Consider the following 13508-nt stretch of genomic DNA (forward strand, 5'->3'; position numbering starts at 1 on the left):
TTTAATGATTCAAAATCATCAAGATGTAAGTTGATGAAAAATGATTTTTAGAAATTCAACAAAATTGACACCAATTTATCGCAATATGTTCAAAATAGAGATTTAACTAATATGGCACCGGGGGTGGCTCTTTGAGCATCTTTTCAACTTACCATCTTATAACTCCGAAAAGTCTAAAATATTCAATTTTTTTTCAACCTCTTTCGGTTAATCAATTCATTCTTCATGTGGTAGCTTCACACACTTGCCGGACGACCGGGGTGGTAGCTCTTTCCTACATGTGGTGGTAGTTTTCACACTCCTTTTGGATGTAACTCTTTCCACATCTTTTAAACATAGGAGTTTCTTTTTCTCCTTTTTTTTTTTATTTTTAAACAATTTCACACTCCCCCTAAATTAGACAATCTCACAGTTGAAAATAATTTTGACGAATTTTAGTCAATTAGAGAATATCCATTCATCATATCCAACACTCACAACCAAGATGAATTAATTACCAAAAAATCAAATTTGATTTCAAAATTTTGATGAATATATGCATTAAGAAATCATATATTAAATTATCATCAAAATAATAAACAGTGGAGTAAAAACGATAATTAATATGAATTTAACTAAATATGATTGTGAAGTTAAATACCATTTAAACAATTTTTTAAAAAAATACCATTTAAACAATTTTAAAAAAAACTTTTCCTCAAAATAATGATTCTCAATCATCTCCTTTCTCAAAGATTTTGAAATTTCCAAATACCTTTCCTCAAACCGATTTATAAACCAATAAAATTCAAGCACCAAAAATCATGTAAACATGTAATGCAATGAATAAAATTATGCAACAAGCACCTATCAAAGCATTACACTAACAATCAAAACAAACTAAGATGAAGAACAAGAAAAGATATCACCTTTCCGAATCCAAACTTGTCGGATTTTGTGTTCTCTTGGCTTGTTGACATTCGGCACGACTTGTTCTGATTTTAGATCAACCGTTGATCGCTTCGTTGATGGTGGCTTTGGTCGGGCTTGACGTTGTGCGTTTGAGCTCCGATTACCTCGAACTACTCGACTTACTTGATTTTGCTTTTGATTCCATGGGGGAAGTCGAGTTGTAGATGTTGCCGATTGACATTGCGAAGTTGCCAATTGATTCTTCTTTGTCTTGATCGGGCAACTCCTTTTGATGTGTCCTTTGTTGCCACATTTATGACACACCTTCTCTTTCAAAGTTGTTGAGACTTTAGAAGTTAATTTTGAATCCTTCTCAACATATGTTCTTTCATATCCGAGGCCCAATTTATCCGTTTGACCCAACCCGAGCATATGGTCCAATTTTTTCGATCCCGATGAGAACTTTTGTATGTCGGTTTGGAGTCGACGAACTTGGTCGGTCAAGGCTTGATTGGATTTGTGCAATTCATGAAATTGTTGCTCCAAAAATTCAATCTTGTCTTTATAAGAATTAATCGTTGATTCCGCTTCATCAAGCTTCTCTTGAAGGTCCGAATTATTCTTCAAGCTTGAATCCCTTTCCTCCTCAAGAACCTTATTCAAATTCTTTACGTTGTTGTTTTCCTCCTCAAGTTCCAACAAACGACGTCTCAACTTCTTGTTGAGTTTAGCCATCTTCTTTGATTCAATGAGAAGTTGATTGTACGCTTCCGCTATGTCGTTGTCGTTTGATTCCTCCTCACTTTCGCCATTGTTGCTCGAAGAATCATGTGAAGAAAGAGAAATATTGGAATTAGTAGCAATAAAGGATAAACACACAACGTTAGACGAAGGTAAGGTAGATGTAGCAAATAGGGCAAGGTTTTCATTCTTTTCTTCGTCACTCGAGCTTGAGTCACTCGAAGTTGTATCATCCCACGTCTTTCCTTGCATTGCCTTCTTAGTATATGATTTCTTTGAGGGACAATCCGTAGCTATGTGACCGTAGCCTTTACATTTGAAACATCGGATTTCGCCTTCAAATTCATCCTTTTCTTTCGAAGCCTTTGCACGCTTCTTCTCTTTAGATGTAGCAGATTTAGAAAAAGATTGTTGCTTAGATGATGAAGCCTTATCCAAGTTGTTCTTCTTTTGGAAATTCCGACGAAACTTCTTCGTTAGAAGCGCCAATTGATGTTCAAAGTCGGCAATTGAGATCTCTCCATCGGAATTCGAGTCTCCGTCTTCCTCTTTCGTCGATTTCAACGCAACCCCTGTGGATTCGGCATCGATTTCCATCGGAATTCGAGTCTCCGTCTCCGTCTTCCTCTTTCTTCCAAGCTTTTAGAGAAAAACTTGGAAGAAGATTGATTAGTAGGAAAAGTCATCTCATAAGTTTGCAAAGCACCTACTAACTCTTCGACTTTCATCTCGTTCGGATGCTTAACGGTTTCGATCATGGCAACCTTTGCCCGAAAGCGTTCCGGAAGAGTTCGAAGAATTCCTATAACCCTTTGAATTCCGGGATTTTCTCTCCCAAGTTGACATGTATTCACAAATGTCTTGTAGACCGTATTAGTACTCCGTAAAGTTCATGTTTCGTCAAAAAAATTGATCAAACTTCGCTAGCTACGCATTTGCATTTTTGGACCTTTACTAAGCTTGTTCCTTCATGCGTACTTGTAGAGTATCCCAAATTCCTTTGCCGTTTCGCAGGCCGAACCCGAGTACTCGTTTGCGATAAAGGTTTGAATAAAGCATTAATTCCTTTTACCGTTAAACGAAGATTGACTCGTTATTCATCTTTGTCCATCTTGTTCCCGTGGTTAGGACCGGTCAGTGTTATTGACAACTTCGGTAGGTGCTCCCAACCAAATCAATAGCTTCCAACCCTCACGATGCAAATTAAAAAGTTCCTCATAGGACTTTCCAATAGGCTCAAAATGTGCATCGAGAGAGTGTGTCGGTCGATATAACGTTACCCCCGCCTTCGGACCATTTAGAAAAACAATTCATATCCGATCGGCCTGCTCATACAATCCTGACAAGTTTGAGGAGCCAGCGATCTATCCCACGATTAAATCTATCACCTAGGAGTGGGGGTGAATACGGGTGAACGGCCACCAAAACCACAAACTCGATGCAATAAGAAAATAACATGCCGAAAATAAAAAGCACACCGAAAAGCACACGAGATTTACGTGGGAAACTCCAACTTTGGGAGAAACCGACGGACAACACGGCAAAAAATAATTCACAGAGAAAAGATACAAGGTGATTTACCGTTCCCGGATTCAAAAAACCTTCTTAACCCAGATCTTTCGCCGCTACCTCCGGGTTGTCCACGCCTCACAGTTCGAATCCGCGGTACCGAACGCCTCCACTTCGAATCACGAAAGCTTCTAATTCAGTCCGATATGACGCCACTCGAATCCACGAGCCAACGATCCGAATCCACGAACCGCCTTTGTTCACGCCGAATCCACGACGCCGTTCATGAAGAGCATCATGATTATGGTGATCCTTCGCTTAGGAGTATCGTAGAAAACCAGGGAATAGAACTCCAAGCGAAGCGGAGATCAAATCGACATATAGAGAATGCGAAACGATATCTCGATTTGATCTAAAAAGGCTAATTTGTAGAAAATAGGTTTAGAATGAAATTCGAGCCTCTAGGGTTTCTCAAACATGTATTCTTATGATACTTAATCAGTTAGAGAACCCCTATAGCTTATTTATAGACTTTAGAATCAAAACGGAGTAGGATTAGAAAGTTTTCACGATTTTACACTGTGTACCGGTACACGAAAGGCTGTCACCGGTACATAAAGACGGAACGAAAATACATTGCCAATATTGATGGCTGTACTGGTACGTGGCGCTTGCTGTATCGGTACACAATACATTTTTTTCAGATTTTGCATTGTTTCGGGTTTTCAACGTTCCGAGACACTTTCTAATCCATTAAATTTTGAGTTTATGATTCTAATGCCTATAACTAAGTATGAATCACCATAACATGAATTAAAACTCTACCTTTAAGTCGTGATTCACATTGTGAGCAATTTTTCAAAATCTTCGAAATCTTGAATTCTTCAATCTTCATCAATCCGCTTCGATCCTTCAAGACTCCGACTCACTTCACGAAACTTGCCAATACAATGTTCTTAACAACTTCTTCTTCTCGCTCTAGCTTGGATCGTGAGCATGGTGGAGCTCGGGTGGAGTTCGGGTTTCATCGACGTCGCGCCGCGGAGACGTTCGAGGGTACGGTTGCCGTCGTAGCATCGCAAGGAGGCCGGGCGAGGGTGCGTTTTTGCCATTCTCGACGCCGCATCGAAGTTCGATTAACCTTTGAGGTGAGTGTTCCGTTGCAATTGCTTCAAGTACTTCAAGCATCATCAAATTCGAGTTATGTAATATTTCGCAGAATTTCGTCGTCGACCGTCAGCATTTCGACTCGTACTCGACATAGGAGCGTCGGATTTTGACGAGATTTGGTTCGTTGGATTTACGATTTCGAGAGGAATCCACGAAGCCCTTATTTGCTGGATTTGGTGAAGGTTTACTGGGTCGGAATTATAGTCTTCTTTGCTAATATTTTTTAGGCAGATTTGATGCTTATTGCCGGATTCTATATGTAGAGTTGGCGGGAGCTTGACTTCTGGCCTTTGGAGGTTTTCGGTTGATCCAGCCGGGCGTCCCTTTGCTTCGGGGCTTCCTCGCCACCAGGGATTAGCTCGCGAGGTGGGTTACATCAGTTTATTCCTAAGTATCGTATTAGTCGACATGTATGATTTTCAGCTTTGTATATCATGTGTAGCTCAATTTCGTCGATTATATCTTGATGAAAATCGATTTGAGAACATGATTAGTAAACTCTAAATATACATGTTGGACTTGGATTTGACTTAGGAGAAAACGTGATAACGATCGGCACATGTAAACTACCTGATTTAACCCTAGGGGCCGTTGTATTATTTTATACTGTTGCAGTATCCTCATAGTGAGTATTCCCGGTAGTTTAGTTTTCAGTTACGCTCGTGCTTGGATGTCGAGTGTATTTTTACAGTAGCGTTCAAGCTGTTCCGGACTGTTGGGTGCCGTCGGGGTTGACGCTGGACCCATATTGCCTGTTTAGCGTCGGATTGTGCTGAGGGCACGTTACCTGTTGGTTGTTAGACCAGTTTAAGTCGGTTATTGGACTTTGACTTTCGAGAGCCTAATTGAGCTCGACAGAGATACGTGCATACTCGGTTAGGTAGCTCCCACGAGTGCCACTCCGGAGACAGGCGTTGTGCTTTCGCGTTGGTGTCGCTCATGCCGGTTGGACTTGCTCTCTACGGACTAGATAGTGTGGAGGTAGCTGGATAGTCGCAACTGGGCAGGGATGGGTGTGTTCACAGTCCCAGGGACGGGTATGCTTACAGCCCCGATTAGATTGGGTCAGATTTGACATTTCCTACAGTTGGTTAGTGTAGAGCATGATAGTGTAGTGATTCATAGCGGTATATTTTATTCCTGCATTTACTACTATCCTTACTCCCTTCTGTAGACTTAGTAGGTGGACCGATGTTGTTGAGGGCGGCACCCACTGAGGACTACTTGTTTTACAGTAGTTTTCACGCCCTGTTGTTATCCCATTTTTTTGCAGAGCCTTCATCTTCGGCTGCTGCTGTTGCTGATCAGGATCGAGACAAGGGCGTCGCTAGTTAGAGCCCTACCCGACGAGCCGAGCTAGAGGTGCCCCTACAGCAGGTAGTTGTTTTGTTGGAGTTCATGTACATACTTATATTTAACTCGCCAGTGCGAGTAGTTTTGTATCTTGGATTTTGGCGTATGTATATGGAACTCGGTTTTTTTTATTTCTGGTTCTTCTAGCAGCTCTATACTACTGTTTGTAGTATTGTATGATTTATAGGTACAGCTATCGCTTCGTATATAGAAAAATTTTCTTTGTATACGGCGGATTTGTCGGCGTGCCCGGGGAACCTGTAATCCGGGACGTGACAGATTAAGTTGGTATCAGAGCTTAGCATTAGGTCGTTGGGACGTAGAAAACCTAAGTTTGGCAAACCTTAGGAAGGCAAAACGCGAGAGGCGTAATTTATTGCGATAGTCAATGATTAATTGTTCTAACTCCTCCTAGAGTGGGGTGAGTGATTGAAGGAGTGCCTGTTTTGGCCTGAGAAAATTATGTTGGGTGCAGACAACATAATTTTGGAGGAAAACAGGGACCGCCTTCCAGACTTTCGTTGATTGGGTCGAGAGTGTTTATGTTTCATCTGACCCCGATCTGTTCCTTTCAGCTATGTATCATCGCCGAGGTCGACCGTCGTTACGGGAGCGTGCATAGTTGTCGCAGGATCGTGCGGGACCTTCCGAGATGCCTGAGCATGTGGAGCCGAGTGCCCGACAGGAGCAGAGTGTTCGACCAGAGGCGAGTGCATTCCCGATTTTGAGCGCACAGATAGCCGCCCTGATAGATGTGACGAGGCGGCAGGGGGAGTTGTTGGAGAGGATGTGCAAGAGGTTAGCTTCGTCCCAGGGTTCAGCACCGAGGGCACCAGAGTCGTCTGTTCCACCTCTGACTACTCCAGTGACAGCACCAGCTGCAGCAGTCTCTCCACCAGCAGTAGTTCCAGTAGCACCAGTTGCTCTTGCTGGGGGGCCAGTATAGTTGACAGAGGCCGAGCAGGAGCGGTGGACGGAGAGGTTGGCTCGTTTTCGCCATTTTGATCTACCGATTTTCGATAGCAGTTGCACTGAGGCTTAGGTTGTTGAGGGATGGTTCAGTGCGATGAAAAAGCTATTTAAAGATTTGTTCATTCCTGAGGAGGAGCAGGTGTCTTTGGGAGTCCATTGCTTGGCAGGTGATGCCCACGCCTGGTGGAGGAGAGTGAGGAGAGAACAGGAACTGGTAGCGTTGCAGCTGAGATGGAATGAGTTCTGTGGAATGCTATTTGGGATGTTCTTTTCCAACAGTGTGAAACAGAAGCTCGATGAGGATTTGAAGAGGATTCAACAGGGGGATCATCCAGTGCAGGAGTACATTCGGGAGTTTACTCGACTCCTAAACTGTGTGCCATTTGTGGCCAAGGACGAGGTACACAGGGTCTATCTGTTTGAGCAGGGGTTGAGACCCAACATCTTCAGGTTGGCGCGAACGCAGAGGTCGAGGACTCTGGATGCGTCTATAGAGCAGGCCTTGTGGGTGGAGAGAAATGAGGTGTCACTGCAGGAGAGGACTCAGGCCGTGGGGCAGAGTCAGGATACGAAGCGCCCCTTTTTAGATGATGCTGGACAGTCGAGCAGCAGGTGTCCACCGAGGCCTCCACGATCACGCTCTCAGGGTCGTGGGCCTTCGGGGCGTCAGCGTTCCAGGGGATCCCGTCACCAGGGACAGACCCAGAGGACACCGCAGTGTGTGATCTGCGGAGGACCACACTGCCCCCGGCAGTGTGAGCAGAGAGAGGGCAGGTGTTATGGTTGCGGTCAGCCTGGACATATGAGGTCAGCTTGTCCCCGTGCAGCATCACTAGCACCATCCACTACATCAGCGCAGCCGGCATCTCAGCCTTTTTTTTTTAGCAGCACCGAGTTACCGCCAGGAGGACAGATCGTCTGTGCCGCGTAAGGGTGAGCGGAGACAGCAGGCTCCGAGTGGCAGAGTCTACGCAGCTCAGGTGGAGGACTCTACAGCAGCCGACCGAGTGATGGCAGGTATTACTTTGATTTTCGGCATTCGTACTCGTACTCTTTTTGATACCGGTGCCTCGCATTCTTTTGTTAGCCGAGCATTTGTATTGTTGCATGGTCTAGAATTAGGAGCATTGTCACAGGCACGAGAGGTGCAGATTTTCGACCATGTGTTACAGGTTGCAGAGTGTTGTTGGTCATGTCCGGTGCAGTTGGATTCGTGGATCATCCCCGCAGACCTGTTGGTGCTAGGGCAGCTGCTGGACTTCGACGTTGTGCTCGATATGGATTGGCTGGTGCAGTACTATGCTACGATCAATTGTGGAGCGAGGACGGTGACGTTCCGTGAGCTAGGCCAGGGGGAATTCACTTTTAGAGGCTGCAGGAGCACGCTGTTTGCCACCTGGATATCTTCGGCGAGGGCTCGACAGCTGATGAGTAGAGGATGTGTTGCCTTTCTGGCGACTGTTGTTGAGGTACCTACGGCGGCGCCGGGACTCGAGGATATTTCTGTAGTCCGCGAGTTTCCAGATGTGTTTCCCCCTGAGTTGACGACGATGCCATCGGAGAGGGAGATTGAGTTTGTGATTGATGTAGTTCCTGGAACTGCACCAATGTCAAAGGTACCTTATCGGATGGCACCAACGGAGCTGATGGAGCTAAAGGCGCAGCTTCAGGATCTAATGGATAAGGGGTATGTGAGACTCAGTGTGTCGCCTTGGGGAGCGCCAGTGTTATTTGTAAACAAGAAGGATGGTTCGCTCAGGTTATGTGTTGATTACCGGGAGCTGAATAAAGTGACCATCAAGAACAAGTATCCTCTGCCGCGCATTGATGATTTGTTCGATCAGCTGCAAGGATCTTGTGTCTTTTCGAAGATTGATCTTCAGTCAGGTTATCACCAGTTGAGGGTGAGGGCCGAGGATGTTCCCAAAACGGCTTTTCGGACTCGGTACGGGCATTATGAGTTCACGGTGATACCTTTTGGATTGACGAATGCCCCTGCCGCATTCATGGATTTGATGAACAGAGTGTTCAAGCCGTTCTTGGATAGATTTGTGGTAGTCTTCATCGACGACATCTTCATATACTCCCGGAGTGATGCCGAACATGAGGAGTACTTGAGGACTGTGCTACAACTTCTTTGAGAAAATAAGTTGTATGCCAAGTTAAAGAAGTGCGAGTTCTGGTTACGGGAGGTTCCTTTCTTGGGCCACATGATTTTTGCAGAGGGAGTAGCAGTGGACCCGAAGAAGATTGAGGTAATTCGAGATTGGCCTAGACCGACGACGGTGACTGAGGTGCGGCGTTTTCTGGGACTGGCAGGATATTACCGTCGGTTTGTGGAAGGCTTTGCGAAGCTTTCCACACCCCTCACTCGATTGACGAAAAAGGAGATTAGATTCATCTGGAGTGAGGATTGTCAGAGGAGCTTTGATGAGTTGAGACTGAGGTTGACGTCAGCTCCTATCCTTGCCCTTCCTGTGATGGGGGAAGGATTCGTGATCTATAGTGATGCATCGCACAGTGGACTGGGTTGTGTGTTGATGCAACATGGTAGGGTAATTGCTTATGCTTCACGGCAGTTAAAGGATTTGAGAAGAATTACCCTACGCATGACTTGGAGCTTGCTGCGGTAGTCTTTGCTTTGAAGTTTTGGCGACATTTCTTGTATGGTGAGTACTGCGAGATTTTCACTGATCATAAAAGTCTCAAGTATCTGTTCACTCAAAGGGAACTGAATCTGAGGCAGCGCCGGTGGTTAGAGTTACTGAAGGACTATGACATTAGTATTCAGTATCATCCCGGCAGGGTGAATGTAGTGGCAGATGCGTTGAGCAGGAAGTCAGTGCAGAGCCTGAGTTTGATGATCACTGAGCAGAGGCCATTACTCTAGGAGTTCAGCGGCTGAGGCTTGAGATAGTGTCCCCTGGATCTACTGCGAGAATGATGTCTCTGGTTTTGCAGCCCACTATGTTGGATAGGATTCGGGAGAAACAGAGTGGGGATCCGTAGCTGTTGAGGATTCGAGAGCAGTTAGACATGGGGCAGGCTGAGGGTTTTGCTGTGTATAGTTCGGGAGTACTACGGTATAGGGACCGGCTGTGTGTGCCTGTGGATTCAGAGATCCGAGAGGCTATTTTGAGAGAGGCTCATTGTTCACCTTATACGGTTCACCCTGAGGGAACCAAGATGTATAAGGATTTAAAGGCACAGTTTTGATGGAATGGAATGAAGAGAGACATTGGCAGATATGTGGCTCAGTGTTTGACTTGCCAATAGGTAAAGGCCGAGCATCAGATACCTGCTGGCAAGCTTCAGAGTCTACCAGTGCCTGAGTGGAAATGGGAGCAGATCACTATGGACTTCGTCGTAGGATTGCCTAGAGCGCAGGGTGGCTACGATGCGATTTGGGTAATAGTGGACAGACTGACCAAGTCTGCTCACTTCTTATCGGTTCAGACCACCTGGTGCAGAGAGAGACTCGCGCAGCTGTATCTGGATGAGATTGTTAGGCTGTATGGCATGCCGATTTCGATCGTATTTGATAGGGATCCGAGGTTTGTATCACACTTCTGGAGGAGTTTGCAAACAGCCTTGGGTACACAGCTGCAGTTCAGCACGGCGTTTCACCCACAGACTGATGGTCAGTCAGAGCGGACCATTCAGACTCTAGAGGACATGCTGAGAGCGTGCGTCCTGAACTTTGGAGGAGGGTGGTATAGACATTTGAGACTAGCTGAGTTTGCGTACAACAACAGCTATCAAGCGAGCATTCAGATGGCTCCGTTTGAGGCGTTGTATGGACGCAGATGTCGATCCCCTTTGTGTTAGAGTGATGTGGGTGAAAGAAAGATGCTTGGGCCGGAGATTTTGCTAGAGGCTGAGGAAAAGGTGAGAGTTGTTCGACGACACCTTTTGACAGCCTAGAGCCGTCAGAGGAGCTATGTCGATACCAGGAGACGAGACTTAGAGTTTCAGGTTGGAGATCATATATTCCTCAAAGTCTCGCCGTCCAGATGGATTCGCCGATTTGGAGTACATGGAAAGCTCAGTCCACGTTTCGTTGGCCCTTTTGAGGCATTGGAGCGAGTGGGACCAGTTGCATACAGGATTGCTCTACCCCCGAGACTAGCTGGCATTCACGATGTCTTCCACGTTTTAGCATTGAGGAGATACGTTTTCGACCCCGCTCATGTAATTGACTTCACTCTACTCGAGATTAGCGAGGATCTGAGATACGAGGAGCGACCGTTGCGGATTCTTACTCGAGAGACGAAAGAATTGCGCAATCGGGTCATCCCGTATGTGAAAGTGCAGTGGAGTAATCATGAAGAGCGGGAGGCGACTTGAGAGCCTGAGACGGTGATGATGGAGTCCTATCCCTATCTGTTCGATGCCTGGAGCTAAGGTTTGTGCTAAGTTTCGAGAATAAAACTTTTTGTAGTGGGGAAGGATGTGAGATCCCTAGTGTTCGGCTGTGGAGGCTTGTCGACAGCTCTGGAGAGTGTCGGGACAAGTCCGAGTCGCGTTGGCGTGAAATAGACGCAAAACGGACTCTCCGCGATGCGAGTGTAGCATTTGGCGAGACAATCTGCAAAATAGCAGTTTTTCTGCTTGCTGTACCGGTACAGCCATCAAGGTGTACCGGTACACTTCATCAGGCTATGCGCGGGTTGCTCTCAGGTTACCCTTTGTACCGGTACACTGGCCCGTGTACCGGTACACCAGGGTAGGTAAAGGGACTTTTTGGTAATTTCGAGCCTCGTTTGTGTCACCCTTCTCTCCCCAACCTATATACCTGTGTAGAGAGAGCTGAGAGGAGAGTTTCTTGCTTACTTCTTCTTCTCTCTCTAGCTTGGATCGTGAGCATGGTGGAGCTCGGGTGGAGTTCGGGTTTCGTCGACGTCGCACCGCGAAGCTATTCGAGGGTACGGTTGCCGCCGTAGCATCGCAAGGAGGCCGGACGAGGGTGCGTTTTCGCCATTCTCGACGCCGCATCAAAGTTCGATTAACCTTTGTGATGAGTGTTCCGTTGCAATTGCTTCAAGTACTTCAAGCATCATCAAATTCGAGTTATGTAATGTTTCGCAGAATTTCATCGTCGACCGTCAGGATTTCGACTCGTACTCGACGTAGGAGCGTCGGATTTTGACGAGATTTGGTTCGTTGGATTCGGGACTTCGAGAGGAATCCATGAAGCCTTATTTACTGGATTTGATGAAGGTTTGCTCGGTCGGAATTATAGTCTTCTTTGCTAATATTTTTTAGGCAGATTTGATGCTTATTGCCGGATTCTACGTGTAGAGTTGGCGGGAACTTGACTTCTGGCCTTTGGAGGTTTTCGGTTGATCCAGCCGGGCGTCCCTTTGCTTCGGGACTTCCTCGCCGCCAGGGATTAGCTCGCGAGGTGGGTTACATCGGTTTATTCCTAAGTATCGTATTAGTCGACATGTATGATTTTCAGCTTTGTATATCATGTGTAGCTCAATTTCGTCGATTATATCCTGATGAAAACCGATTTGAGAACATGATTAGTAAACCCTAAATATACATGTTGGACTTCGATTTGACTTAGGAGAAAACGCGATAACGATCGGCACATGTAAACTATCTGATTTAGCCCTAGGGGTCGTTGTATTATTTTATACTATTGCAGTATCCTCATAGTGAGTATTCCCGGTAGTTTAGTTTTCAGTTACGCTCGTGCTGGGATGCCGAGTGTATTTTTACAGTAGCGTTCAGGCTGTTCCGGACTGTTGGGTGCCGTCGGGGTTGACGGTGGACCCATATTGCCTGTTTAGCGTCGGATTGTGCTGAGGGCACGTTACCTGTTGGTTGTTAGACCAGTTTAAGTCGGTTATTGGACTTTGACTTTCGAGAGCCTAATTGAGCTCGACAGAGATACGTGCATACTCGGTTGGGTAGCTCCCACGAGTGCCACTCCGGAGACAGGCGTTGTGCTTTCGCGTTGGTGTCGCTCATGCCGGTTGGACTTGCTCTCTACGGACTAGATAGTGTGGAGGTAGCTGGATAGTCGCAACTGGGCAGGGATGGGTGTGTTCACAGTCCCAGGGACGGGTATGCTTACAGTCCCGATTAGATTTGGTCAGATTTGACATTTCCTACAGTTGGTTAGTGTAGAGCATGATAGTGTAGTGATTCATAGCGGTATATTTTATTCCTGCATTTACTACTATCCTTACTCCCTTCTGTAGACTTAGTAGGTGGACCGATGTTGTTGAGGGCGGCACCTGCTGTTGTTGATCAGGATCGAGGTAAGAGCGTCGCGAGTTAGAGCCCTACCCGACGAGCCGAGCTAGAGGTGCCCCTACAGCAGGTAGTTGTTTTGTTGGAGTTCATGTACATACTTATATTTAACTCGCCAGTGTGAGTAGTTTTGTATCTTGGATTTTGGCATATGTATATGGAACTCGGTTTGTTTTATTTCTGCTTCTTCTAGCAGCTCTATACTACTGTTTGTAGTATTGTATGATTTACAGGTACAGCTATCGCTTCGTATACAGGAAAAATTTCTTTATATACGGCGGATTTGTTCGCGTGCCCGGGGAACGTGTAATCCGGGACGTGACACCAAATCTGATGAAATTTTTATAGAAAATTCTTTTTACTATTTAGAGTAAGATCAGTACCTCTGATCTTAAATTCAAATATTTTATCATCATTTTTTATGAGATTTTTATTTTCAGCCGTTCATTTTTAGGCTACTCGTTTGATAGGTAAATGATGCCGAAAAATTATGAAATTTAGTTTCCAAATACTTTCAATAGTGTAGATCAAGTCTAACGGAGTCGATCATCGATTTGGAAGCCGCATCATTGAAAACAACTTGGTAGCACGGAGGCCTCCGTGCTACC

This window comes from Ananas comosus, linkage group 1 (assembly GCF_001540865.1).
Source record: "Ananas comosus cultivar F153 linkage group 1, ASM154086v1, whole genome shotgun sequence".
NCBI lineage: Eukaryota > Viridiplantae > Streptophyta > Magnoliopsida > Poales > Bromeliaceae > Ananas > Ananas comosus.